The sequence below is a fragment of the Phascolarctos cinereus genome, unplaced genomic scaffold, assembly GCF_003287225.1.
Source record: "Phascolarctos cinereus isolate Bilbo 61053 unplaced genomic scaffold, phaCin_HiC Scaffold_3;HRSCAF=262, whole genome shotgun sequence".
NCBI classification, from domain to species: Eukaryota; Metazoa; Chordata; class Mammalia; order Diprotodontia; family Phascolarctidae; genus Phascolarctos; species Phascolarctos cinereus.
The window spans coordinates 248621052-248644848 of NW_027555736.1; the positions used below are offsets into that span (position 1 = coordinate 248621052).

The following is a 23797-nucleotide window of genomic DNA, read 5'->3' on the forward strand; positions in this document are numbered from 1 at the left end:
AAAAGAAATGAACAAGAAAAGGGACAGGTGAAGCTGTCTAGAAAAAATATGTGTGGTTGAGCAGAGACATCATCAACTAACTTTGATTTTTAGAAGATATTAAGAGAACATGTAAACAAGAATGGGTAATTAATGCTGGACCCATAAAAGCAATAGCAGGAGGCCCAAAGCTCAGAACAAGATAAGGCTAGTAATGAGCGTGAAGGATAAGAAAAATAACGATTTCAAATTATGCAGAGGGAAAGAGGAAGATAAAGGAGGGCTAGATGGAAAGAAACTCAGGTAGATGGAAAAAGAATAGACAACTGAGGGAATCTAGAGCCACTCATGTATTATTTTGCTTGTCTTCTCTGCCAAGAAGAACGACCTTTGGACTGGGAAGAATAAAACAAAAATGTTCAATACGGAGTTTCAAACCAAGATAAGTGAGGAGACAGTAAGAGAACTCCCAGCTGCCTCCAAATAGTACAAACATCCTACAGTTTGAGGGTCCCACAATCTCTTCAGTTACACCGATTTATAATCTCAGAGTTCATCTTTGATGCTTCTCTTACCTCCCATCCATATTCCATAATGGTATCAGAGTTTTTGGGGTAATTAGTTAGTGCAGCAGACAGAGTGCTGTACCTGGAGTCAGGAAGACTCAGACTTATCTTCCTGAGTTCAAATCTGGCCTTAGAAACTAGCTGTGTGACCCTGGATAAGTCACTTAATCCTGTTCGCTTCCATTTCCTCACCTGTAAAACGAGCTAGAGCAGGAAATGGCAAACCATTCCAGTATCTTTGCAAGAAAACCACAGAGTCTGTAGTGAAAACTACCAAACAGCAGCAATTATAGATTTAGAATTGTAAGGACTGTGGATATCTACTCAGTTACTCATTTTTCAGATGAGGAAATTGAGGCCCAGACAAGTTGTGAATTACCTAAGTTCCCACGGGTTATAAGTAACAAAGGTAGAATTTAACCCAGAGTCCCTGATTCCAAATCTAGTACTTTCCCCATTCTCTCCTCAGTTAGTTGCCAATTTCTATGGATGCTATCTCCATGAAATTTCTTGCAACCAACTGCTTCTCTTTCTTACCTGGCTAGCCTCTCTCTCTTCTACTTCAAGTCCTGATTTCCCCTCCTATCACAGCATGTCAGAGTTGGAAGGGCCCTTAGAGGTCACTTAGCACAACCCACCTCAACAGGCGTCTCCTCTCCAACATCCCCGATATCCCTTGACTTCGCTTTAAGACACCTGGAAGGAAAGTGGGGGAAGGGAAGGGAAGCTACTACCTCTCAAAGCAACCAGTTCCACTTTATAGAGTTCTACTTAGGTGGGCAGCTAGGGAGTAAAGTGGATAGAGCGAATGGCTTGGAGTCAGGAAGACCTAAGTTCAAATCCCACCTCAGCCACTTAGCAGCTGTGTGATCATGGACAAGTCATTTAACTCTGTTTGCCTCATTATCCACATCTGTTAAACAAGCTAGAGAAGGAAATGGCAAGCCACTCCAGTATATTTGCCAAGAAAGCCCCAAGAGGGGTCACGAAGAGCTGGACACAACTAAAAAAGCCTAAACAATAATGACAATTTATTAGGTAGGTTTTCCTTTCCCTAAGCTGAAATTTATCTCTCTGAAAATTCCACTCCTATTCCTAGCTCTGCCCTCTGAGGCCAAACAGAATTAGGCCTCCTCACTACGAGGGAAGGGGCCTTTGGGGGGAAGGGCCCATTTCATATCTGTCTCTGTATCAGCAAATCTAGCATAGTACCTTGCACACAGTAGGTACTTAACTGCGTGATGAACTGAAATAAAGTAATAAGGCCCAGAATAAAGATATCCTTGGATAGGCAAACAGCTGCCATCAAGCCCTTTCTAAAAGACCATGGAAGACAGGAGGGCTGCTGTAGGACTGGGCACAGGCAAATCTTGCCTGGTTTTCAAAACTGGCCAAGAAGTTTGCAAGTTACAGGCTTTTGAGGTTGACCTCAACCCCGAGAAACATCTTAGAACACATTATTAAATATTAAATAAGACTGTTTGTGAACATTTCAAAAAGAGAAATGGTAATCACTAAGAGCAGTAGGACTTTATCAGAGAACAGGTTGTGCTAAACTCATCTCAGTTTCCTTTTTGACAAGATCCCTGGGTTTACAGAGAAGGGAGAGGGCTGCTGGAAATCTAGTATACCTAAATTTCAAGACAACATCTGCCGAAGGACAGGATGTGGGCTAGACGACAGTTTGATTAAGTAGATTCAGAGCAAGTTGATTGACCAGATTCAAAGAGTAGTCATTAAGAAGCTGATGTAAATTTAGAGGGTGGTTGCAAGTGGAATGTCTCAGCCATGCACCTCTGCTTGACCCGGGGCTGTTTCATATTTCTGTCAAGGCCTATGCCAGGGACCTCTGAAGCAATTTGGTGAAGCCGACGGACCCATTCTCAGAACGATGTTTTTAAATACATCCAATAAAATATACAAAAGATTGCAAAGGAAACCAATTATCTTGAAATACAGTTATCATAATTAAAAAACCAAACAAGGACATGGACCCCAGGTTAAAAAGTCTTGACTCAGACAAGCAGACAAATGATATGCTTTTCAAATTTTGCACATGACACAAAGTCAGGAGGGATGGCTAACATACTCATGGCAAAGTCAAGATCTGGAAAGGGTTCAGCAATCTGGAACAAGGGACCAAACTGAATGAGATTAAATTTCATGTAAATGTGAAGTTCTGAAACTAGGTTTAAGAAAATCATCCTTAAGAGTAGAGCATGGGGGAGGTAGAGCTAGATAAAGTTACACCTTTTTATAAAAAAAGGTCTGGAGTTTTTAGCAAACTAAAAATTGCGTGTGGTACAGTAGCCAAATGAATGTAGTCCTAGGCAACATTTAGAGAAGCAACGTGTATCTAGTAGGCAGTAAGTACAGCTATATTCTTACCTGGTCAGGGATACAGGATCTGGAGTCAGGAAGAACTCAGACTCATCTTCCCAGTTCAAATCTGGCCTCAGACACTACCTGTGTGATCCTGGGCAAATCACTTAACCCTGTCTGCCTCAGTTTCCTCATCTGTAAAATGAGCTAGAGAAGGAAATGGCAAACCACTCCAGTATCTTTGCCAAGAAAACCCCAAATGGGATCATGGAGTCAGACACGACTGAAATGACTGAACATTAACAGCAACAACTCCGACCTGGTTAGATCACATGTGGAGTATCACGTTAAACTCCTGGTTCTCAAATTTTAGAAGGGATATTGACAAGCTGAAACGTGTCCAGAGGGAGGCGACCAGGAGAATGGCCAGGGGTGCAGACACTTTAGCATATGAGGATCCATTGGAGGAATGGGAAATATTTATCCCGGAGGTCAGATGACTTGATGGGAAACAAGACAGACATTGTCAAGAATGAAGGGCTGTCATGTCGGGAGGGAAATTTGCGATGTTCCTCTTGGCCCCAGAGGGCAGCACTCAGAGGAATGAACGGAAGATGCAAAGAAACCCATTTCAGCTTGAGTTAAGCAAACGCTTCATGGCAAGTGCTACTCTTCAGTCATTTCAGCTGTGTCAGACTCTTCATCACCCCATTTGGGGTTTTCTTGGAAAGGATATTGGAGTGCCATTTCCTTCTCCAGCTCATTTTACAGATGAGGAGACTGAGGCAAACAGGGTTAAGTGACTCGCCCAGAGTCACACAGCCAGTAAGTGTCTGAGGATTTGAACTCAGGTCTTCCTGACTCTAGGCATTCTATCCATTGCATCACCTAGCACCTCTCCCGGTGATTATAGCTGTCCAAAAGTGAAATGGGCTTCCTCAGGAGGCAATGGGTTCTTTCACACTGAAAGTCTTCTAGCAAACCAGTTTGTGTCTGTGTTGTGAAGGTCCCTCCCAACTTGACAATTCTCTGATTACTGCTGACATCCAAACACCACGAACCTCCTCCAAAAATGTACTAGGAGGCAAATGGGGCCCATGAAAAGAGTCAAAAGCAACATGATATGCAAGTGATTAAAAAAAAATAATGGGTAACATTTATACACTGCTTTGAGGTTTTTAAAGTGCTTTATTAATACGCATTATTTTATTTTATCCTCACAATAACTCTCTTAAGGTGGGGGCTATTATTAGCCCATTTTACAGATGAGGAAGCTGAGGCTGAAAAGGGGTAAAGCGACTTGCCTAGGGCCACGCACCTTCAGTGCATCATAGGAAAGACAAGTATTACCCAGAAGGTAAAAAACAAACAAGGTCACCCCAACTTTTTTCTTCATTCTCTTCCCCTTGGAAATTGACCCCAACACCACTTCAAAGATACCTCTGCCCTTCCTCTTTCCCATCTTCAGGCTTAGACAATTCAGTGTGTGCCACAGGCAAAACAGCAAAGCTGGTACTGTTGAGGTGGCCAATTGTAATCTGCAGGCACAGAAAGGGCATGCCTCCTGTATGGAGAAAGGTGTATGGTTAAAGGGTCACAAGAAGGAATGGGGTTCTCAATGGACCTTGGCTACTAGCTATTGATATCAATCCTTAAGTCCTACTCCTTGGCTATATATACCATGGGAGTCAAGGTAATACAAAAGTGATACAAAGAGTGGTGGATAGGAACTAATTGCCTATGGTAGGAATGGAAGAGATTTTTTTAGAGAGCAACTGTATTTACACTTGACCACAGATTTATACAGTAACAAATGTGTATGAAATAAGTGTGATATAGAGGAAGGAATCTATCAGCCAACAAACATTTATTATTAAACACCTATGATGTTTCAGGCACTATGCTAGCTTCCAAAAATACAAAGACAAAAATGAAGCAGTCCTTTATCCTGAATTGGGAACTCAGCATCTAGAGTCGGAAGGACTTGGGTTTGAAGCTGGTTCTGCTACTTACCAAATGTGTATTCTTGGGCAAATCACTTACTTACCCTCTGTGGGTCTCATTTTCTTCTTAGGTAAAGAGAGGAGCTAGGATTAAATAACTTTTAAGATCCTTTCTATAATCCTATGCCCAAGAGACAGCTCACGTCCACCCCAGCCTTCCTAACATAGCATCTGGGGCATCAGCAGGGGCACTTTCCAAAGGCTACCCATAGCTGAAGCAGAAGAAGGTTCTATCACTGCCACTAGCCCATGAAGGGGCTCCTGGGAGGAGAATCTTGACATTAGAACACTAGAAAGTGTCCATTCCCCAGGGATCAAAGGGTGAAAGCCTACTTTTGCAAAGAATAAAATGTAAATATTACCTGGAAAAAAAAAACCAACTCTAAAACTCAAACTCTAAAAAATGCAAATTAAAATAACTGTGAGACACTACTTTTCATTCATCAAATTGAGGAAAAATGGAAAATCAAAGGTTAAACCCAATGCTAACAGGGCATTAGGGAAACAGGTACGTTATATATGGGACAGCAGGACTGTGAAAAGGTGCATCCATTTTGTTAAGCAATCTTAATGACCAGACTGATCATTCCTTTTGACCCAATGATCCCACTACTAGGACTACAGCCTCAGGATATTATTCAAAAGAAAAAAGTAGGAAAAAAAAACATCTTTCTGTCCAAAATACTTGCAACAGCTGTATTTGCAATAATGGAAAAACTAGAAACAACCTATACAGATGACAGTTGGGGGATGACTGAATAATGTTATATTATATGATATAATGGCATATTAATGTAATGGGATGTTAATGAGCCATAAGAAATAACAAATGCAAAGAATGTAATGAAATAAAGGCTTTTCGAAGGTAATGCCAAGCAAAGGAAGTATAATCACAACACCACACACGTTGACTGGGACTATATTAAAAAAAACAAACAAACAATAAAATCTGATATACAAAAGAAGAAGGTACACAAAAGTGAATAATATAGTATCGATTATTTTATTCAAGTTGATCTACTTTAACAAATTATAAACAACTTATTTAGAATTTTATTTATTTTTTTATTTATTTGTTTTATTTGAACGGTTAATGAGGAAGGCAATGTGGTATTAATAGACAGAGTGCAGCACTTGGGGTCAGGAAAACCTGAGTTCATATAAATCTCAGATAGCAGCTACGGTACCCTCCACAAATCACTTAATCTCTATATGCCCTAGGCAACTCCCTAGGGCTTATCTACTGAGTCACAGAGAGATTCCTCAAAGGTTATATTCATCTTTTTAGTTGAAAAAAGAAAAAAAAATGTGGAAAGGCAAGATACAGATATTGGAGTGAAGGTCAATGGCCAAAGTCACCTGTGGGTGAGAGAAAAAGAATAGAGAATGAATCAAAAAAGAGTTGAGAGTGAGTGGCTTTAAGGCGTATCATTTCTTGCTGTCTGATTGGATTTAATTCTGTTGATCATCCTTAATTTCTTTTTTTTTTTTTTAGGCAATTGGGGTTAAGTGATTGCCCCGGGTCACACAGCTAGTAAGTGTCAAGTGTTTGGTCTGAGGTCAGATTTGAACTCGGGTCCTCCCGACTTCAGGGCCGATACTCTATCCACTGCACCACCTGGTTACCCCAATCATCTTTAATTTCAAGGATGCCAAAAGCCAGCAAAAGCTGGGTTCATCCTGGACCAAGACAGCATTCAGTAACCATGCAGTTCTGGCCCCCAGCCTAGTCTCTCTCCTTGGGGAGTCCCATCCATGGGCAGGCACCTGGTCTCAATGACCTGCTCAAAATATGGCTTGAGATAGCACTTAGGCAAGAGTAATTAAAGGGGATGTTATCTCAGTACAGCCTCTCATTACTGAGTAATTAGACTGCTGAAAATAATTAACATTCCTTCTGTCAAAGAAAACAAAGGGTCCATTACATGCATTAGGACAGCAACAAACCAGAGAAGGAAGGCCTGAAGGAGGGTGAATTCACCACTCAGGCTCTACACATACCCAGGAAAATATCTTGATGATTCAAACCAACTAATTAAACCTGGGATTTGAGCCAGGCCTTGGATCAATTCAATGGGACTGAACCTCAAGGTGAGTGTGGTCCAAAATGGATGTCAGGTGGGACAAACAAAATAAAGGCCTATAGAGATACAACTACAATAAAACTTAACATTTATTAAGCACCTACTGTATACACAACACTGCACAGCACTGGGAGATATAAAACATTTAAATAAGACAAGGATGCCCTCAAAAAGCTTGTAATCTAGGAGAAGGGTAAGGCCAACATCGATAGCTAAAATATACACTATTACATGATAAGTGCATTAGAGACACAAAATCAAAGTTTTATAGCTGAGTGGACATTCCTATTACTGTGCGAGATATGTAATGTCTCCCCCATTAGACTGTGAGCTCTTTAAGGATAGGAACTATCACCTGCCCCTTTTTATACACCCAGCATTTAGCACAGTGCCTGGCACACAGCAGGTATTAATAAATGTTTATTGACTGGCTGACTGCAGTAGAAAAAAAAAAGGACAGGGCCTGGAGAAAGGAGAGACTAGGTTTAAATCTTGGATAACTTAAGAGACAAAGACTATAGTCTCTATCTCATAGAGTTGCACTGAGGATCTAATAAGCTCATTATATAAAGTGCTTTATAAACCTAAAAGTTCTAGATATTCATGTCAGCTTTTGTAAAAAGCTATTCAGCTATATTCTCTTCTTTATATGAATCCACCTCAACCTACGTAAGTGTACCCCAAGTTACTCATGATCTCTTAAGCATAGCAGGCTCATTTCTACCTACATATCTTCGTTTGCCATGGTTCCTCCTATCCAGAATGCCCTCCCCACCATCTACCTCATCTCCAAGTCCTATCCATCCTTCATTAACTCTTCACAGAGTCTACCTCAATTCCCAATCACTTTTCCCTCTTCTGACTTCCTATGGCCCTCACTGTTCAAACTAGCAATTGGGATTCAATTACATGTTGCCTCATGACACCTCTTGAAGAACTGTCACATGTTACTTACATCTTGTTTCAGCAACTAAATTGGAAATGCAGATCAGCCATGTAGTATCAGCAGAATGTTGGGAGAGGAAAGGAAAGAAATAGGTATTTATTAAGTGTCTATTATGTACCAGACACTATGCTAAGTGCCTTACCAATATTATCTCGTTGACTCCTCACCACAACCCTGGGAGGTAGAAGGAAACTGGGATAAACAGGGTCAAGTGACTTGCCCAGGGTCACCCCAGCTAGTAAGTATCTGAGGCTGGATGTGAACTCAGGTCTTTCTGACTCCAAGCCAATCTAGCTATCAATATTGGTATTAAGGCCATCCTTTGTTTCAAGGGGAAGCATGGGTTTGTTAAAAGTACTATATAATCTCAAATGCAATTTACCTCTTTCTATTCATTTCTGGGTCCAGTTCGTTTTTCATACGGAGAATCTGTCCAGCTCTATGGGCAGCTGACCCAACCTAGTACGACCATCAGGACAGACAACAGACCTACTTCATCCTTTTGATTTTTCCTGTATGAGTACAAAGACCAAAACTGTTTAGTGATTATGGATCTCATACAAGAAGCTTTGCAATATTCTAGCGTTTGACGTAAATAGTACAATCCAAACAGTAGCATCTGGAGGACTTCAATGCCTCTTCCATCTGGACTGAACCCAACATCCATCCTCCATGGCAGTGGCAAACACCTTTGGGGAGCATATATATCCCCGTTTTGTGCCTCACTTGATAGCTATCTGACAGGTTTCTAACAGTTATCCCTATTATTGCATCTTTCAAGGTATTTTAAATACACTACGCTGGGTACGCTTTGCTAAAATAGAAATTTTTTTAAGAAATGGATTTCTGTTGGGAAGTAAGGAAAGAAATGTGGTCAGTTTAATTCAAACAATATTTATTAAACATTTACTTTGTGCAGAGCACCATGCTAGGCACTGGGGGAAGATACAAAGTTTAGACAAGACACTATCAGTTCAATTCTATTAAGTATTTATTAAGTGTAAGGCATCATCCCTGCCCTCGTGGAGCTTACAGTCTAGCACATAAGGCCCCCAGGCTGGGCTATACTGTAAGAAGACTCTCTCTCAGAGGGATCATCAATCAGGTTAATGAGTCACCATGGACAAAGAGCTCCAGACGGACAGAGAGGGAAGGAGTGTACTCTGCCCCCTCACCCTCTTGTGCTGGGACCTAGTCAGCCCTCAAAAAGCCACACTAATTCAACTACACTAAGGGGAAAGTCCAACGGAGTGTAAAGCTCAGCTTCCTAGCTTTGAGTTTTGTGGGGGTTTTTTTTTAGAGTAAGTTCAAGGAGATATTTATTATAGCACTCAGAAGTCTTACACTGAGCAGAACAGTCTGGCAGTCAGTCAGTAAACATCTATTAAGAAGCTACTATGCAGGTTCCATAAATTAACAATAAAATTTAAAAAAAAGAATTACTGTGTACCAGGATTGTGCTGAAGTGCTGGGGACACAAAGAAAGGTAAAAGACAGACCCTGCTCTCAAGGAGCTCACAGTCTAATAGAGGAGACAACATGTAAACAACTACGTACAAAAAAGACCTAGGCAGGAGAAATCGGAAATAATCACCAGACGGAAGGCACTAGAATTAAGGGAGATGAAGAAAGGCTTCCTGTAGAAGGTGGAACTTGAAGGAAGCCAGGGAAGCCAGGAGATGGCATGAGGAGGGAGAACGTTCCAGGCATGGGGAACAGCCATAGAACATGCCCAGAGTCAAAAGATGGAATGTCATGTTAGCGGAACAGAAAAGAGACCGGTGTCACTAGACTGCAGAGTATGTGATAGGGTATAAGAAGATTGCAAAGGTGGGGAGAGAGGTGGCTCATGAGGGGCTTTGAATGCCACATAGAGGATATCTGATCCTGGAGTTGACATATAATATATATATAATATATATAATATAATATAATAAATAATATTATAATATAATCTATATATATAATATAATAATATTATAATAATATAATATAATATAATATAATATAATATAATATAATATAATATAATATAATATAATATAATATAATATAATATAATATAATATAATATAATATAATATAATATAATATAATATAATATAATATAACATAATATAATAATAACAATAAACTAGAGTTTATTGAGTGGGGGGATATACATGATCAAATTTGTACTTTAGGAATATCACTCTACTAGACATTGGCTCCCTATCATCTGGCCCTCTGTCTGTCTCTCCCTCTGCTTCACTATGCATATTTTTTGAGATATAATATTTTATTTTCCCCCAATTATTAAAATAATTTTAAATATTCCTTGTTTCCCTTGAAGATCCCCAATGTTCCCATTTCCCTCAATGAGGCACTTTGTCCCCCTCACTGGGTCCTGCTTCCCCTTCTCTTCATTTCTCTCTTTTCCTTTCCTGTACGCCCTACCAACATGACATGCAAATGGAACCCCTTCACAATGCCAGTGTTGGAAAAAAGGAGCACACACCTATCTACCTTTTTCTCTACAGTTATTCTGTATTGGGTTGGGTGATCTGATACATGGAAAATTTTTAAAAAGTTACAATTCTCATGCTCTCTATTTTCACCTTGCAAGGGAGTCTCAACTCAATCAACCAAGATTTATTAAGCACCTACTATGTGCCAGGCAAATTCTAGAAGCTGGGAGTACAAATACAAAGGGGAGAAAATGTCTTCAAGATGGCAGTGGGGGACCATGATAAGAATACAGGCTCTGGTGGAGTCAGAGGACCTGAATTCAAACCCCACTTTCAATGTTTATTAGCTACGTGAGCTTGGACAAGTCATTTAACCTAGGATTCAATTTCCTCAACTGTAATATGAGAGGGCTGGACTAAATGGTCTTTGACGTTCCCTTTGACTTCTAAATCTATGATCAAGGAAGCTGATCCTATTTGCTCCTCCTGATTGTCTTCTCCAGGCTATGCTCTGCTCCCACCCAACACGTAATTCCAATGGTCCAGATTATCATTCTAGTATTTATTACATACCTACTATGTGCCATAATATTAAAGGGCATGGGGATTATATAACATAGGGCATAAGGTAACATAGGGCAGTTAGGTAGTGCAGTGAATAGAGCACCAGGCCTGAAGGCTGGAAGATTCATCTTTCTGAGTTCAAATCTGGTCTCAGACACCGACTAGCCGTATGACCCTGAGCAAGTCACTTATCCCTATTTGCCTCAGTTTCCTCATCTGTAAAATGAGCTGAAGAAGGAAATGGCAAAACACTCTAGTATCTGCCAAGAAAACCCTAAATTGGGTCATGAAGAGTCAGACATGACTGAAAAATGACTGAACAACAATGGTATGAGGCAGGCACTTTGCTAGATGCCGGGGATACAAATACAAGGAACGAAACAATTCTTGTTTACAGAGAGACAAGGACATACACAGGGTGTCCCAAAAGCGTTGAGTGTGGTTTTAAGTTATTAAAGCTTCAAGTATATGCAGAATAAATATAAAAAGAATAAACACAGCTTAGTGGATATAAGTATATACATGCAGACTATATATAATATGAAAATAATAAATACAAATAAATAGAAAGTAATTAAATAAAGTATAAGTATATATAGGATAACTATAAAGAGAATAAATACAAATAAGTAGAAAGTTCTTAAATGCAAGGAAGTTTGAGAGGGATGATGCTGCCATTGAGACACTAGTCTTTTCCTGCATTCTGTCTCTGCCTTTGGAAAAAGTCTAATCACCTTCAACCATATCTTATGTTACTATATTCAAAATCTAGTCACTTTAAGCAAAGTGCAAACAAATACAAAACAAAATGTTTGAAAGGGTAGCCCTGCCAAGAAGACAAAGGAAATTAAGTAAACCATGGCACTATATAAATTCATTCATTCAATAAATGTCAAACTCCTATCATATGTTGCAAAGTATTGTGTTAGGCAATGAATGTGGGCTGTTTTCAAAACATAACAGTGGAGCAGAAAGAGAACAAAAGAGCAAGTAATTTTCAAAACTATTAGGATGTAATAATCCCTTAGAAAGTCTCCTTTACCTTCAGTCTCCCCCCCGCCACCGAAATAGAGAATGAATAATAATACCACATTATATTTGTATGGTGTACTTAACTTTTCAAACCATATCCAGGCATATTACCTCCTTTTATACTAACAATCCTGAGAAGCAGAACAGGTATCTCCATTTTATAGATGAAGAAACTGAGGCATAGATTGGTGGGGTGGCTTGAATAAGCTCACATGTCTATTGACAGAACTAGAAGTAGGACCTTTCAACTGCACTCTCTGTGTCTTTTCCACTAGATATGGGGTTCTTAACCTCTTTTTACATCATGGACCACTTCGGCAATCTGGTGAAACTTGGTGGTGGTTCTCCTCTGAGAATAGTGTTTTTAAATGCACAAAATAAAATGCCTAGGATTACACAGGAAACCAATTTCATTAAAATAGTTATCAGAATAATTTTTAAAATCCACAGACTCCAGGAAATCTATTCATGAATCACTTAGGGGTCCATGGATCCCAGGTTAAGAGCTCCTGACATTAAGCTGACTCTAGTAAGGAGGGGAGAAATCTGGAAGCAAAAGTGATAAATAGAACTAAGACTTTTTCAATAATTCAAGCCCCCACCCCCTCATAAACTGAAGGGCCTTTTCCTGATGTTACTTTGAAGACATTAGCACGGGCAACATGACTGCCTATGTCAGTCTAGAAGGCTACCCACACGCAGCATCTTGGGACATCTTGCCTCCTACGATTAATGCAATGGTCATCTTAGCATCACCCTGGGAACCACAAAAAAGGTAAGAGACCACAAGTTAGATATGAGAGCCAGAGAAATGATAGACAGTCATGTGTCTGGAAGCAAAGGCATGTTTAGTGGGAAGCCAAGTATATCAGTGCTAGGTTTAGTCTGGAGGGGGGAGAGGCGGAAGCAGGGCATATCTCCATTAAATTCCTGGAAGGGATATGTAGAAAGATACTATAGGATATTTGTGTGTGCTGCTGTACCTAGAAGAACTGTAAACACCAAAAGCTATCTACAGATTTTCCCAAAGGACCTCTGAAAGCTGGAAACACAGAGCCAGAAATTATTAAGTAAGATTCCTGTTCTGAAAAGTTGCAATTATTTTAAGGAGAAGGAAGAGAACAATAATAATGAGGGAAACTTGAAAACACAATCCCAGCCAAAAGAGGGGAAAGAGTGAGAACAGACAGATGACAGGGTACAACTTAGCTAAGAGATCCATGCATCACTACAGAGGTGTTCTAGAGGACAGGAAGGGAAAGGAAGTTGTGGTTCCCAAAGCAGGCATCAGAAACACCAGGATGGTGTTCGAATCCTGTACCTTCCATTACCTGGTGCTGTTACCTTGAGTAAGTCATTTTTCTCTTCTCAGTTTCTTCATTACAGAATACTAGGACAGCTGTGGGGATTACAGATTCAGAAAATGTCAGAGCCAGAAAAAACATCAGAGATCAATGAGTCCAGCCCCCTTATTTTACAGATGAGGAAACAGAAGTTCAAAGGGGTTAAGTAATTTCACAGAATTTGAGAATTGGGAGGGACCTTTGTACCCACTGTCATGCCCATACACCAAACCTGATCCAGATTTTGCTCATCCAGATTCTGCTTGAAGACCCCCAAAGAGAGGAAACTCACTACCTCTTAAGGCAACTAATTTCACTTTTGGATAGCTCAAATTGTCAAGATGTTGGTTTGTTGTTTTTCTTCCCCAGATGTCAAAACTAAATTCAAATTGTCTCTTTTGTGATTTCTACTCACTGCTTCTGGTTCTGTCCCCCGGAGTCAAAAAGAATGAGTTTAATCTGCCCTCCACAAAAGAGACTTTCAAATAACCGAACACAGCTAACCTGTCCTCTAGTAACCTCCACCAGTCCTCATGTGATGTGGACTCTAGCTCCTTCACCACTCTGACTGCTCTCTTCTAGACACTTTTCAGGTCATCAGTGTCCTTCCTCCCAAAACTAAACACAATAGTCCACATGAGATCAAGACAAGGGCAAAATACAGAAGATGACCTCTCTATTTCTGGCAACAGCACCTCTCATAATGCAACCCTGGAACACATTAGCTTTTCAGCTGCTACGTGAGATTGCTGCTTCATATTAAATTTGTGATCCTTTACAGAACTGCTGCCTAAACAATCCCCTATCTTATACTGGCGAAGTTGACTTTTTCGTACCCAAGTGTGAAACTTTACACTTATCCCTATGGGATTTATCTTATTAGATTTTATCTTAGTCTGTCAAAAGTTTTAGGGATCCTGATGACTATCCAATATGTTAGTTATTCCTTCCAGCTCTGTGTCATCTGCAAATTTGATGAGCACACCATCTATGCCTATATCTACATCACTGACAAAAATACGTTCAATGGCACAGAGCCAAGCATGGATCCATAAGGCTCTATACCACAAACCTCCTGCCACACTGATACCGAAACATTAACAGCTACTCTTTCAATACTGCCATCAAACAGCTCTAAAGCTGAAGTAACCAATGATCTCTAAATTACCAAATCTAGTGGCCTTTTCCCAGTGCTCATTAGTCTTAAGCTCTCTGCAGGCTTTGATATCATTGGCCACTCTCTACTCCTTGACATTCTATTCTCTCTAGGTTTTGTGACCCTCATTTTTCCTGGTTCTCCTTCTACCTGTTTGACCACTCCATCTCCTGACTCCAAGAAGTGAGTTTTCACTGGCTGTCTTCAATGCCTGGAACTCTCTCCCTTTTTATCTCCTATTCCCAGATCCTCTGGTTTCCTTCAAATCTCAGCCAAAGTCCCACCTTCTGAAAGAATCTTTTCCTAGTCCTTAATCTTAATGCCTTCCATCTGAAACTATTTCCAATTTATCTCATATGTGTATATACATATGTATATATATATGTGTGTGTATATATATATATACACACACACATATATATACATATATATGTATGTATATATATATATATATATATATATATATATATATATATATATCTTGTTTGTGCATAATTGTCTGCATGTTGTCTCCTCCATTAGACTGTGAGCTCCAGGAGCGCAGGGCCTGTTTTTTGCCTTTCTTTTGCCTCCCCAGTGCTTAGCACAGTGCCTGGCACCCAGTAGGTACTTATTAAATGCTAGTACACTGATTTCATCTGATTGTATTACTGTCTGATCCACATCTCTCCATCTTCTCTACAAAATAGCATGAGATACTTTATTAAAAAACCTTACTAAAATTTAGGTAAACTACATCCAAATATGACCTTCACCTATTACTTTAGTAATCCTGTCAAAAAAAGGAAATGGGGTTAGTCTGGCATGACCTATCCTTGATAAAGTCATGATGCTGGCTCTTTGTAACCACTATTTGCCTTTCAAGATGTTCACCAACCATCTCTTTAATCATCTGTTCTAGAATTTCCCCAGGAATCCAAGTGAAGCTTACCAGCTTATAGTTTGCAGACTGTGCTCTCTTCCCTTTTTTAAAAACACTGGGACATTTGTCCTTCTCTAATCTGATAGTCCCCTTCCTGTTTTCCATGACTGTTCAAATATGGCTAAGTAGCCTGACCCATTCACATCTGCCACTTCCATCAGTACCCAAGGATATCATTCATCTGGGCCACATGACTAGAATTCATCAAGGACAGCTAGGCGTTGTCTCTTACTATCTTCTTAATTATCTTAGGTATCAACAACCTGTTGGTCATTTTTGTTCTGTCATTTCCATTGCAAAGATCATCCTCCTTGGCAGAGAAAATAAAAGGAAGACTGGAATTAAGCAAGTCTGCTTTTTTTCTTGTTCATTCTTATCACTCCATCCACACCAAGCAAATGTTTTATCTTTTTTCTCCAAATATAGCTAAAAAATCCAAAACCTTTTATTGTTCTTCATTTTCCTTATCAGTCTCAGTTCATTCTAAGGTTTAGCATTCCTATCACTTATTTTTATAGAACCATGTCACATTCATATTCTTTCTCTGTTATGGGATCTTGCTTCCATTTTCCACACATTTATTTTTAAAGTCTAAGTTGGTTGGTAAGTTTTCCATCGAGACACACTGGTCTCTTCAGACAAATCTCATTTTCTCTCCATAGTGAAATTGTTTCCCTTTGTATCTTCAGAATTTCATTCTTGACATCTCCTATCCCTTCCTTCTGAGCTGACTTCCTCGGAAGCATCTTATTCCATGAGATCCTACCATCTTTTTCTCTGAATCCTTTAAAATCTGCTTTCTCAAAACACAGGGGAAATGTAGACTGGTGGTGTCAAACTCAAATAAAGAGAGGGGCCACTAGATTGTATACAAGGATCCCTACGGGCTGCATATTGACTTAGACAACCACATATTAACATTAACTATGTTCTTCTGAATTTTTATTTTGTGAAATATTTCCCAATTACATTTTAATCTGGTGTTGCAAGCTGCATGTGTAGACTGCACACCAATTCAAACTCTAGAAAGGTGGTCACTTCCTTTCAGGGTTTCTATCATTACATGTCAGCAACTAGTACCTTATTACTGAGAATCATACCCAGAACAAAATTTTTTTTTGTGGGTTCCTCTACCTTTTGAATGATGAAATTATCCCTAAGGAAAGTCAAGAAGTTATTAGTTACTCTGCTTTTGGCAGAGAATAAGTTATAATGGATTTCTGGATAACTAAAGTCACACATCCTTAAAATATCATGCTTCTGTTCCAAGCTTGTGATCTATTTCCCAAACTCCTTATGTATTTCCTCTTTCTGACCAGATGATCTGTAATCTACTCCAATGACAAAATCTCTTCTGTTTCTTCTTCACCTGACCTCTACCCAAATACTTCCTCATCATGCTTCTCCTCTATGGTTCCTAGATTTCCTCACATGAGCATAACTTCTTAAAATACAGTACTACCCTCTTTCCCACCTCTTTAACCTATGCTGTTGTTGTTTTCTAGTAAACTTCATGCCATCAACTCTCAGGAATATCTGTGAGGTCAAATTTGCCTTATGACTTCTCTTGTTTGTTGTCTAAACTTTGGGCATATGTGTATGGATAGATGAGGTCATGGGCTTTCCTACCCAAATTCTTTCTCAGTTCTAGGTCTCTCAACTGCTAGTCTTCTTTCTTTGTAGTGACTCTCTATGACATCTTGCTTGCCCAAAAGACACAAAGAGTTTGTGGTAGAGGGAGGATTAGAACCTCAATCTCTTGATTTCTTACTTAGTTCTTTTAATCGTAGCATATTGTCACCCTCCCGTAAACTTAGCACACTCCTGTCTTCTTCCTACTACACTCCAAGCCCCACTCTCCATTAACAAGCAAGCAGTCCATCAATATAAACAATGGAGTTTAATCTTCCAGCAGAGATGGAGAGATGGACTAAAGAGATCCCTCTGGCACTGCAGAAACATCTGGACACAGGAACAGCCTCCAGGATCAAGTCTGTGAGCTTCTTCCTGTCTTGACTGTCTTCCAACAGTGCCAACTTGGAAATGTTGATCTCAACAAGCTATGTATAGGTATGCAGCAGGTATGTCTATCCTGTAAACAAAATCAATTCAGCCAAGGAGAAATGACAGTAGGAGAAATAAAGGCCTAATTGGCATTCAATTCAAGCAGGGTGGGATGACAAGGGGGACAGACTTCTATGATGCTTGGCCACTTAACAATTTTCAAAGATTTCAGGGCACTGCCATTTTTTCCTATCCCCTAAAAGTGCCAGGATAACATTAAGTGCCTCCTTGGGGTAAACTAATCCCAGAGTTAAGACCGCTTAAAAGGAAAGGTAAAGAGAGAATAACAACAACAACAATAATAATAATAATAACAGTGTTCATACAAGTAACACTTCATAATTTACAAAGCAATTTTCTCATTTAAGTCTCATGGCAATGCTATTAGGTAAGTAATAGTTTGTGTATTATTATTATTATTATCCTCCCTTTCTCTCAGCTGAGCAAACTGAGGATTAGACAGCACAGAAAGTTCTAGGCAGAACTAGAATTAACATCCAGTTCTCCTGAGTCCCCACATAGTGTTTTGTCCAGAAGATATTCTCTTCCATAAATGCCATGTGGAAGTCGTTTTTGAAACCCAGTTGAATGATATGGATAATGAGTTCCACTGGCGGAGTGGAAGAGGATATGGGTTGGGGAAAGAGATTATTTCTAGCTTGAGGTAGGTAGTCAAGGAAAGCTTCACAGAGGAGACAGGATGTGACTTGAGCATTGAAATATGGGCAGGACTTGGATAGGCAGAGCAGGACAGGATCCAAATAGAAGGAATATCCTGAGGACAGACAGAAAGAAGGAGGAGATAGCTGGAAAAGCTTTGTGGACAGCTTTAAATGCCAAGTTGAGGAGTTCGGACTTTATTCCACATGTGAACTTTGTTTTTAGCAAAGGAATAACATAATTAGAACTGAGCTTCAGTTAGATTAATCTGGCTGTTTTGGGCATGATGAATTAGAAGCTGGTTAAGACAACATTGCAAAAATCTAGATAGAAGGTGATGAACTAGGGTTTGAACTGGGGGGATGCCAGTGAAAAGGAAAAGGAGAGGAGAATGGACCCATTCCCCAATAGACAAGTGGCCAAAGGATATGAACGGTTTTCAACGGAAGAAACACAGATGATCAACAACCATAAAAGAAAATGTTCCCAATCACTATTAAGAAAAATGAAAATGGGGGTAGCTAGGTGGCACAGTGGATAGAGCACTGACCTTGGAGTCAGGAGGACCTGAGTTCAAATCCAGCCTCAGACATATAACACTCACTAGCCGTGTGACTCTGGGCAAGTCACTTAACCCCAACTGCCACACACACACACACACACACACACACACACACACACACACACACACAAACCAAACAAAACCAAAAAAACAAGAAAAATTATAACAACCCTGAGTTATTACTTATCAAATTGCTTATCAAAGTAATAAAGAGGGAACTAGTCAACACAGGAAGGACTGTGAGAACACATAAGTATGCACTTGGTAGGACTATGAATTGATCCAACTATCCTGGAAAACAATTTGGAATTATGTGAGAAAAGTTACAAAACTGTTCATACCCTTCGACCCATCAATCCCTCTGACAGGTATACATTCTGAAGAGGGCAATGACAGACAGAGAAGTCCCAAATATGCTAAAATATTCACAGTAGCACCTTTTGTAGAAGCAAAAAGCTAGAAAGAAACTGGGTGCCCATTAACAGGAGAATGGCTGAACAAACTGTGGTATTTGAAAGTGATGGAATACTGCTGAACCATAAGAAATAACAGTTAGGAGAAATTCAGAGAAATGTGAAGATTTATATGAATTGATGCAGAGTGAAGAAAGCAAAAGCTGGAAAACAACACATACAATGACTATAATAACATAAATGAAAACACACTAAAAGACATGCAAATTAAGACAAATGCACATTAAAACAAGCCTAAGTTATTACCTCAGACCTATCAAAGTAACAAAGATAATAAAAGATGGAATGGCCAATTCCACCTTTGGCCATTCCAAGCAATGGCCAATATTAGTTCCAGAGAATTGATGATTAAAGACATTTCCTTTCCCTTTGTAAAGAAGTGGGGACTATGCCTCCAGGACGTAGCATACTCTTGTCAAACACAGTGATGTTTGCATTAGTTTAACTGGTTAAACTGGTTTTCTTTTGTAAAAGGGAAGGTTCTGTGTAAAGGAATTTACTGAGAAGTGACCATGATGTTGGGGGCAGTTAAGTGGTACAGTGGATAAAATGCTGTGCCTAAAGTCAGGAAAACTCATCTTTCTGAGTTCAAATCTGGCCTCAGATACTTACTAGCTATGTGACCTTGGGCAAGTCACTTAACCCTGTTTACCTTAGTTCCTCATCTGTAAAATGAACTGGAGAAAGAAATGGCAAACCATTTTAATTACCTTTGCCAAGAAAACCCTAAATGGGGTCATGAAGAATTGGACACCACCAAAAGACTGAATGATAACACCAGACTATAAAATACAAAAGTCACCAATAAAACATTTTTTTAAAAGAGGAAATAGACACGAGAGACCTTGTTGAGGAAGCTCAGCAACAGATTATCCTACAACTTCGGGATTTCATTGGTGTCAAACTCACACAGAAACAGATCCCAGCATACTAACTCAGAAACCATGAATTAACATTATTTATGTTTTATTTTGTTAAAGATTTCCCAATTACAGTTTAAACTGGTTAGAGCTGCAGTTGGTAATTTTGTGACCTTGAGTCTGACACTTCTGAACAATGAGACAGACAGTAGGTCAGTCCCAACCCTCTTGTGGAGGATTTGGTTACTCTCTAGCAAGTCTTGTACATCCTGTAAAATCACAGCCTGGAGCCTTGCCAAAGAATGACCCAAGCCAACTGAGGTGGCTTAGAATTCCTGGGATCAGGTTCAGTAGAACCCTAAGACACCTGGGTCACAAGAACGTTAGTCATCACTGATACTATCCTTATCAATGCAATAAGACTACATTTCATCTCATTCCATTTCTAGGACTCAAACTCGAAGTTCCTAAAATAAACTAACCTCCAAATAGCTCCTTTACAAACATAGCACATAAGCCACATACACCCAGTGAGTAGGTACGAAACAGACAGCCAATGGGTGGGATACAGGAAATTACTACAGCTGGGGGAAATGGTGAATCTCCTACCAGATTGGTGGAAAGGGTTGAGCATTCTATTCTCAGACTAGACATAAGACACTAGACACTCCACAGGGTTCTAGAAAAGGGCAAGGTACAATGACTAATGTTGATAGACTTAGCCCTTCTCAGCAATGCAGGGATCTAAGACAACTCCAAAGGTCACATGATGGAAAATGCTATCCTCATCCAGAGAAAGAACTATGGAATTTGAATGCAGATCGAAGCATACTATTTGCTATTTTTTCTCTTCTGTTGTGTTTTGTATCCTCTTTCTGATGGTTCCTCCTATTGGTTCTAACTCTTCCTCACAACATCACTAATGTGAAAATATGTTTAATAGGAATGTTTAAGTGGAGCCTATATCAGATTGCATGCTGTCTTGGGGAGGGAGGGGGAGAAATTCAAAACTCAAAAGTTTATGGAAGTGATTGTTGCTAAATCAAAATAAATTAATCAAAAAAGAAAAGAAAAGAAAGGGCAAGGATGGGTTTAAAAGTACGTGGTCATCCACATTTTTTAAAAAATCTTAAAAGAGATGTAAACTTTCTTTACCCCTTCCCAAAATGCCTTCCTAGCTCAGAAGAGTAAACCTTCTTTGACTTAAAATAATAATAGCTGTCTAGGCCTTATATAATATTTGAGGTTTGCAAAGCACTTTATATATTTATCTCATTTGATCTTCACAAAAACCCCATGAAGTACATGAGGTAGTTACTATTATTATCTCCATTTTGTAGATGGGGTAACAGAGATCGAGAGAGGTCATACAGATAATAAGTATCTATCTGAGGCAGAATTTGAACTCAGGTCTTCCTGACTCCAAGGAGAGTGCTCTATCCACCGTGCTACCTAGCTCATCTTATCGTATTCCAGTTTGGTGTCCTTCACCTTCCTTGACACCACCACCTTGCCAGCTCTACCATCTGTAAGTCTGGATGAGCTAGGGTACCCCCAGAGAAAGGCCAAGACTCACAGAATATCAGAATCTGAGAGTTCTTTGTCTCTTAGCTATCATCCACCTAATCAAATCTCCTCATTTCAGATGGAGAGACATAGGCCCAGGTAGGATAAACCACTTTCTCAAAATCCTATAGCTGGCAGACCCGGCCAAGATCCGAATGCTCTTACTGCTTCGGACAATACATTTTAACTCTTAACTTTAACACGGCACCCCTCAAAATAAAGGTTCAGTATCTTCAAGTCACTTCTCCCAAAAACCTGCCACTCCAGGCTCACTCATTCCTTCCTCCATTCCTTCCCCCACCCCCAATAGACTATAAGCTCCTGGAGAGGAGGAACTGTCTGCTTTACTTTTTTTTTTTATCCCTTAGTGCTTAGCACAGTGTCAGGCACAAGGCAGTCACTTAATAAAACGCTTGCTGATTGACCATGTGTCCGTCCATTGGTAGAACACATTTTGTACCCAAAACTGGACCCCCAAAAAGGGAGGGAAGAGGGAGATTAAAAAAACAAAATATCAACTGTTGTTGTTGCGTCTGACTCTTCATGACCCCATTTGGGGTTTTCTTGGCAAAGACAGAGGAGGAGTTTGCCATTTCTTCATTTTACAGATAAGGAAACTCAGGCAGAGTTAAGTGACTTTCCCAGGGTCACACTGCTACTAAGTGTCTGAGGCCACATTTGAAAGTCTTCCTGACTCCAGGCCCATCACTCTATCCCCTGCACCACCTAGCTGTCCCAATGATATCAGAGACAGCCATACGGTGTACTCAAGGGAGTCATAAGAGCGAGGTTCTTTCTCTGACTTTGTCCTTTCTGTGATCCTGAACAAGCCACTTCCCTCCTCTAGTCTTCAGTTTCTTCATGTATAAAAGGAAAGCATTGGGCCCTCCAAGTGCCAATTTTCTGGTGTTGTGTAGCACAGGGCCTGGCATACCTAACAAATGTTATTTGACTGACAGGAGAATGGTATTTGAAGCCAGAGGGCCTGAGATTGACTTCTAGTTCTACTACTTAACCTGTGCGACCTTAGGCACCCCTTTAGATCTCTGTTTTTCTCCTCTTTAAAAATCAGGAATGATGATCTCTAAGGTGTCCTCTAACTCTATGCTCACTGAATCTCTATGATTCTATTGTTATAATCATCTTGATAAATTAGGCTGGAGCGCTGGACCTAGAGTCAGGAAGACTCCAGCTCCAACCTCAGACACTTACCAACCTCATTTTCCTCACTGTAAAACAGGCATAAGAGTACCTACTTCTCAGGGGCTCAAGTAAGGATCAAATGAGATATTATTTGTGAAGTGCTTAGCACGGTGCATGGCACAGAATAGGCAATATTCTGTGAATATTATGCTTCTATCCTTTCCTTTTCCCTTTCCTTTCTCTTCCCTTCCTTCCCTCCTTTCTTCCTTCCTTCAATTCCTTTCATAAAAGCAGCTGATCAGCTCTGAATAAAATAAGGGGGTCCCTAGGAATATCTTCCCAGAGATACAGGCTATTTACTATTAGAACAATGTTTTGCAAATGAGTAAATGGGAACCTGGTCCTAAGACTTTAACCATGATCAAAAGAAAAAAAAAGCCAGTAGGAATGAAGGAAAGAGTTGGGGGCTAAAGAGTAAGAATAACCACAAAAGGAAGACTGCAGGTACGAGGAGTGACAAAACCACCAACAATCATGGTAAACGAAGTCCTGGTAAATGAAGTCCTGGTAAACGAGGGTAAACAGATATAAAAATGAAATGGGGCCTGTAAAACATGTCCCACTGGAAGAGAGCTGGCTCCCTCAGCAGTAACTCCCAGGCCATCAAGTCCACTTTCTGATTTCAATGTGCCACCTTTGTGAGCATTCCCCAAAGCATGGCCATTTTCAAATATGAATTTGCATGCTTAGCACCCTTCAAAGGCGTATCACATGGCGTGCCAGCCACAATGGTTCCCCTCTTCTCACACACTAATCTGAACACCCTCAACCCCGTGAGTCCGAGATTGTTTAAGCCTTATTTAGTAATCAAGGTTAAAACCTCAGAGGTCTGAAGTGAGTTGTCCAACTCTTTGTGACCTCATTTGAGGTTTTCTTGGCAAAGATACTGGAGTGGTTTGCCTTTTCCTTTTCCAGCTCACGTTACAGATGAGGAAACTGAGGCAAACAGGGTTAAATGACTTGCTCAAAGTCACACAGCTAGTATCTGAGATCACGTTTGAACTCAGGTCTTCCTGACTCCAGGCCCAGCGCTCTACCCACTGTA

The 23797-nt window shown here is 40.0% G+C and overlaps 1 protein-coding gene across 7 annotated transcripts in view; it reads right to left on the reverse strand.

Moving 5' to 3' along the window:
- The window catches only part of TMEM229B (transmembrane protein 229B), a 59601-nt gene that overhangs the window by 26585 nt on the left and 9219 nt on the right, over window positions 1-23797 (reverse strand). For 5 of the 7 annotated variants that reach the window (XM_078151543.1, XM_021004739.2, XM_078151546.1 and 2 more), the window contains exon 2: window positions 8283-8412. The exons of the other annotated variants lie outside the window; for them this stretch is intronic. The gene's annotated coding sequence lies outside the window, so the exon portion shown is untranslated. The remainder of the gene's footprint in view (window positions 1-8282; window positions 8413-23797) is intronic. 7 annotated transcript variants of the gene reach the window in all.